The sequence below is a fragment of the Callospermophilus lateralis genome, chromosome 5 (genome assembly GCF_048772815.1).
Source record: "Callospermophilus lateralis isolate mCalLat2 chromosome 5, mCalLat2.hap1, whole genome shotgun sequence".
Taxonomy (NCBI): Eukaryota; Metazoa; Chordata; class Mammalia; order Rodentia; family Sciuridae; genus Callospermophilus; species Callospermophilus lateralis.
Window position 1 is genome coordinate 121375310 of NC_135309.1, and position 7046 is coordinate 121382355.

The window sequence follows — 7046 nt, forward strand, 5'->3', positions numbered from 1 at the left end:
TATTGAAGCGATTTATTGAAATTAGGGTGATCACGATGAGAGGCAGAAAACTTGAGTAGTCTCCTTGAGTGAGATGATGTTTGCTCCGTTGCGGGTCAGGAGGGCTGTTAGTCCATTTCATGCTGCTACAATGGAGTGTCAGAGACTGGGGAAGTCATACAGAGCAGAGATTTATTGATTCTCCTCCTGGAGGACCTGGAGGCTGAAAGTCCAAGACTAAGGAACTGGCCTAGCCCCTGGAGAAGGCCTCCTTGTTTTGTAATCTTCTGCAGATAGTTGAAGGATAAGAAGGCATGTGCACAGAAGAAAGAAAGAGAAGGGGTCCAAACTTTTCTTTTTATCAGGAACCCACTCCCAAAATAATGGCATTAATCCACTCATAAAGGCCTCTTTTATGATCTAATCGAGTCTTCAAGTTCTCACCTCTCAACACTATTGCTTTGGGGGGATTAAGTTCATAGCACATAAATTTTAAAGGATTCATTAAACCGTAGCAGAGTGTCAAAATGAATATTCACAGGAAAATAACAGATACAGGGTATTTGGAAATTCAACATAATATGCTATGTCCTATGAGTGTCCTTTCTTCCTCCCTGTTTTTCTACCTGAGCTCATAAAGAAAGAGCTTTTCCTTTGGGGGAAATAATGAAAACTGTATCCCTTCTCTTAATGCTTCTCTTACAGGAGAATTGCTCTTTCTGGAGAGATGAGAAGAATCCTAGCACATATGACTTAGCCCAATATGGATTGACCTTCTCTTCCTCCTACCACCTCTTCTTCCTTCTCCTCTTCCTCTTCCTTTGCCTTTTTAAAAATGGCCTATCCATAAGATCCTAAGATGCACTTATTTGTCTACTGCATATATGGTGGGCAGCCTTTTCAGTTTGGGAAAAAAATTTAGCAAGCTTAGTTGACTATAGATTCATTCAGTGTTGTTATTCTTCAGTGAACTCAGTCACTAATAAAATTTACATTTTTAAAATCTCTATCTGTGTGCCTTTGTCTTTCATTTACATTGGTTTCAAACTTGGGAGATAAAAGAGATGAATTCTATTACTCCCCATCTTATCCTACCCTTGACTGGCATGTCAAAATCTCACATAATTGATTCTAGAAATTCTAGATGTTTCTATCTAGCTATTCTCTTTCAGACTTTTCCTGATCAGGACACTCTTGGCTCTGGATTCCTTAGATTCTTAAATTCTCTACTTCAGTCTTTCCATTCTATCTATAATTCCTTTAGCTAGGTTACTCTTGTACCCTGTTTCTCTTAAAGTCTTAAACAAACTGTCATGTACCCTTACTCCCTTTTTGAATAGGTGGTATTCCTGGCCTGCTAACCAAATCTTTAATTGCCTCATGTCCTAATAGGGAAAGTTCCTCTTCTCAATGGATCCTAGAACTATTTTTGCACTCCTTGGTGATAAAACCTGAACTCCTATTTTTTCTACTTTACAAGAAATTCTTTAACAATCACTATTACAATTTCTTGTTGTAAATGTGGTCAGTAACTTAATAACTATGTATTAGAAGTAGTATAGTTAATTTACAAGTAATAAAAGAAAATCAGAGTTCATCTTGTGTGTGCATCTAAAGCACATGTAACTCTTTCCACCATTATGTTTTTATATAAAATAAAAATTTCAGCATATATTTCTTGTTTTCTCTACTCATTGAAAAACTAGTCATGATATGGGAATTTGGAGGGGTAATATCAATGAAGTCTTGACTTTCCTATGCTAGCACATCATCTTTTCTGAGAGGCTGACTAGTGGAGGGTGTGCTTAACTATTTTCCACAGTTACCCCTGGAAAGCCTGCACTGCCAGCTCATTTGAATGCAAGGACACATGACTGGGAGTTCAGGAGTGAATCCCTAGTCCTGTCCTGTGTACAAAAGCAGCCAGGTCTCAGGACATCCTCATTCTTTCCATAGGTACTTAATAAGAAAAGAAGCATAGTGGATCTGCAACTAGGGACACAAGGAGGAGCAGAAATCTTTGTCTGACAAAAATACAACAAGATTCTTAGTCCACCATCACGTGGCTTAGCTTGCTAGAACTGGCATGACAGACTGAATCGCTGCAGCAACAACAACAACAACAAAAATTGTTGTGGAAGCTACAAGTCTGAAATCAAGGTGTGGGCAAAGTTGGTTCCTCCTGAGGGGTGTGAGTCTATTTAGGGTTTTTCCCCTAGCTCCTGATGGTTTCTGGAAATCTTTGGCATTCCTTGGCTTACGATTTGAAGTTAATGTAACATCTTTCCAGTGTCTTTATCTGAATCTCCATTTTTATAGACGTTACATTGGTGTTCACTCTATTGACCTCATTTCAATTTTTATTATTTTTGTAAAATCCCTATTACCCATAAGGTCACATTCTGAGGTATTGGAGGTTCAGGATTTAATATATGAATTTTGAGGGGAACACTGTAGCATACTGGAAGAATAGAAGTGATAAAAACAATAGAAAAAATATGTGTTTATTTATTATTAATTGGTTAATTTAAATATATCTATTAAGTGTCTGTTTTGTACAGATTATTGTGGTAGATATACAGTGACAAATAGAGATTTATGTTCTTTAAGCAAACTTACTTTCTAATAGGGGCATGGCAAATAATTATTAAGTTATAGCCCCATATATTTATTTTTTTAAAAAGACATAGATTGTGCATTTCACATCATAAACTGGTGACCTCATCTGGAGAGGCAAATAATTTTTCTTTATCGTAGTTCTGATTGATACTGGCTTCGGAAGTCTAATCTCCACTGATAACCTTTAAACTACTGAAGGCAAAGCTTGGGTTTTAAGTGTCTATTGTGCCTATAAAGACAACAATCTGTATATGGGGTAAAAATGGGAGCTCATATCCCACTTGAATCAAAGTGTGAAATATGATATATAAAGAACTATATGTAATGTTTTGAACAACCTACAATAAAAATTAATTAAAAAAAAATTAAAAAAAAAAAAAAGACAACTGACATAGAGTAAAAAATATCTTTCTTAGATAACTTCTTTCATTAATCACTCAAAAACAATTAGTATTTGTAAAGTAATTTTGGATTTTTGAAATAATACGTGATCATTATTTTCATGTCAGCTACAATGCAGCTTATCTACCCCATATTTTATTATGTCTCTATTCTACCTGATGACAAAATGTCTGTTTATCTGGTTGTTTAATGTCTTCCTGATCCTAAGGAATAAGGAATAGGTTTGTAATAGTTTAATTAGACTTCTTTTTTCCAACATGTAATGTAGTATTGTGCTTAAAAATATTACACAAAACCTACTTAATTGAATGGCTGGTGAATAATTGCTATTTTTATTACAGGTCATTTGTAAAAATTTATGGTGTTATAACACTGTTTAACTTTTATAAATAATAAGATTCTGGAGATGGAAAAGATAAAGAATTTAAACATTTTTCTCTAGCCACCAATCCACTGAAATCTATTCACTGAACATGCTGTTTATTTTTAGTGTGTGTTTTAATATCAACTATGTGTTTGCTATGTGCTATGAATTTTAAGTTAACAAATAATTATGTTGAGTTCCCAGTCCATGCCAGCCATCCTACAAGGCAGTTATTGTGTCTGTTGTTTTCAGGGAACATAATCTAATGATGGATTCAAACCATGAATATGCAAATACAAAAAGAAATACATTATCACAATTGTGATGAATATTAAGAAGACAGAGTTTAATGTGCTATGACAGAATACAACAAGAACCTAATTGGACTTGGGATTCAGGCAAGATAGCCTTGAGATTGTGGCATTTAAATTGAGAAGCTTCAGTAGGAGTCGTCCAAGTGAAAGACTTTCAGAAAAGCCTTTGTAAGGTTTAGAACATTGGAGGTTATGGTAAGATTTTTATTTTTAAGAGATTATTCTGACCATTCACATAAGAGAAGATTGAAAGGGGACAAGAATGGAATGAGGGATAGCAAATTGGGATGGTCTCAAGATGTCCACAGTGATGATGCCATAGACAAGTATGGTGGTATGGGTAACAAAGTAAAAGGAGTTCACATTTTTTTAATGCATTTTTTGATTGTTTATTTTTCATAGTTTCTTTCTTTTGTTTTTTTAAATACAAAACATGAACATACTTATAGGGTTAAAGTATGGTAAGTCTGTACATGTATACAATGTATAATGATGAAAATCAGAGTAATTAGCATTTCCGTCTCCTCAAACATTTATCATTCCTATTTGTTGAGAAACTTCAGCCTTTTCTAGTTGTTTTTTTTTTTAAGTATATCATAGATTGCTTTAGACTGTAGTTACTCTTTTAGGCTACAAGACACCAGAAATAATCCCTCCTAAATGTAATTTGGCGCCCATTATTAAACCCAAGACTTTATTTCTTCTTCATCAGTTTTTATTTTCTTTTAGGATTTTGAATATATCATCCCAACCTCTTCTGGCCTGTAAGGTTTCTGATGAGAAATCTGATATTGTCCTAATCAGGTTTTTTTAGTCGTGACTTGTCACTTTTCTCTTGTTTTTAGAATTCTATCCTTACCTTTGATTTTTAAAAATTTATTAGTTCTAATCAATTATACATGACAGTAGAAAGCTCTTCAATTCATTGTACACAAATGAAGCAAATTTTTCACTTCTCTGGTTGTGCATGAAGTAGAGTCACACCATATGTGCAATCACACATGTACCTAGGGTAATGATGTCTGTCTCATTCCACCATCTTTCCTACCCCTTTCCCTGCTCCTACCTCCTCTTTGTCCCATCCAAAGTTTCTCCACTTATCCCATGTCCCTGCCATCAAATGGATTAGCATCCACTTATCATAGAAAACATTTGGTCCCTGGTTTTTTAGAGATTGGTTTACTTGGCTCAGCGTATTCTACAACTCCATCCATTTACTTGCAAATTTCATAATTTTATTCTCTTTTAATGCTGAGTAATATTCCACTGTGTATAATCACAGTTTCTTTATCCATTCATCTGTTGAAGGGCATCTGGGTTGGTTCCACAGTTTAGCTGTGAATTGTGCTGTTTATTGTGAATTGTGCTGCTATAAACATTGAAGTGAGTGCATTACTGTAGAATTCTGTTTTACAGTCCTTTGGGTATAGACTGAGGACTGGGATATCTGAGTCAAATGTTGGTTCCATTCCAAGTTTTCTGAGGAATCTCCATACTGCTTTCCAGATTGGATGCACCAGTTTGTAGTCCCACCAGCAATGTACGAGTGTGCCTTTCCCCCCACATCCTCGCCAACACTTATCGTTGCTTGTATTCTTCATAACTGCCATTCTGACTGGAGTGAGATGAAATCTTAACAGCAGTTTTGATTTGCAGTTCTCTAATTGCTAGAGGTGTTGAACATTTTTTAATATATTTATTGATCAATTATAATTCTTCCTTTGAGAAGTGTCTGTTCAGCTCCTTAGCCCATTTATTGATTGGGTTGTTTGTTGTTTGGTATTAAGTTTTTTGAGTTCTTTTTCCATTCTGGAGATTAGTGCTCTATCTGATGTGTGTGTGTGGCAAAAATTTTCTCCCAAAATGTAGGTGCTCTCTTACCTCATTGATTGTTTCTTTTGCTGAGAAGAAGCTTTTTAGTTTAAATCAATCTCATTTATTAAATTTTGATTTTATTTCTTGCACTTTAGGAGTCTTGTTAAGGAAGTTGGGGACTAATCCGTCATTCAGATTTATTTTTGAGGTTAACATGATCTTTAATTCAAGGAAAGAGAGAGAGAGGATGATATAAAGCATGATGTCACAATTCTGGTAGAAGAAGTAGACTGGATGAGAGACGCATTTATTGAGATGGGAATCTCTGTGAAGGAGGATAAATCTTTTTTGTATCAAAGTTGTTCTTCTTCTGCTTTGTTTTATTTAATCTTCACAGAAGCTCTACTTAATTTGATGGCTATTCCAACGAAGAGGAACAAGTGAACTGGATGACTAGTTAAAAAGTAAAATCAGTAGAAAATATTGAATCACTGATGTGTTCATTCTGAAGATCAAGGAGGAATGAGGAGGTGTGAATGAGCCCAGATTCTTAGGCTGGGTTGATCTGTAGCCTTACAAGAAGGGCCAGGAAGGGAGAAGGACACCCGTTAAGTGTCTAAGGTTTAGAATTTTAGAGTCTGAGGTTCTATGTGGTCTAGAACTACAGGTTCTAGGATCAGTGATGTTCTCCTAAACAGTAGCTAGAAAACAGTCATTTGTCCACTGTTCAATCATGACTTGTGTGGATGAGAAAGCAGTTTATCATTTTTCATTTTCACATGTTCCCATGGCAGCCAGTAGACTGATATAAGTCTGTTGGTGGTTAAATTTTTGGCATTTCTATTCAGATTGAGGGAGTTGGCTGTACATGACTCATCCACAAGGTTATACAGTTCCTGTATAACAGAAGTTGTCATTATTTGTGAAGGAGAAAGAGGAGATCGTAGAGGCCAATAGCATTGTTTCTTGGATGTTCATTTCTCCAGTAAATAGATCCTGTCTGGGTGTCCTATCACCTTATCCAGTCAGCAAACACAGGCACTTTATTTTCTACAGCAAATATATCACAACCAGAGTTCACTCCTTGATGCCAAAGAGCTGTAATTTCACAGAGATTTTGGATAAACAGTCCACAGTTCAAAGATACATGGTCTGTAGACTTGGAAGATGTATAGAATTTTGTCTTTAAAGTAAAGACAATGGATGCAGATCTTATGATGGGAAAACAAAAGCAAAATATAAGTAATAAATGCTATAAGTCCAAGACTCATACTTATTATGTGATTACTGCTCAACAAATCCAGAGTGTCTCTAGAAAAATATAGAACTCCAAATTGAATACTCTGTGACTTTTGTTTATAAGGCATAGGTTCTTGTAAAGCATGGTGCTTTTGAAAAAAATACACCCTGTATAAAATTGATTTACAAATGAACTATCAAAATTGGGATAGTTTGAACATAGAAAATATTTTTAAAATATGTCAAGAACCTACTATTTTATTTTATTTTTTAATTGATTTTATTTTTTAAATACATGACAGTGGAATGCATTA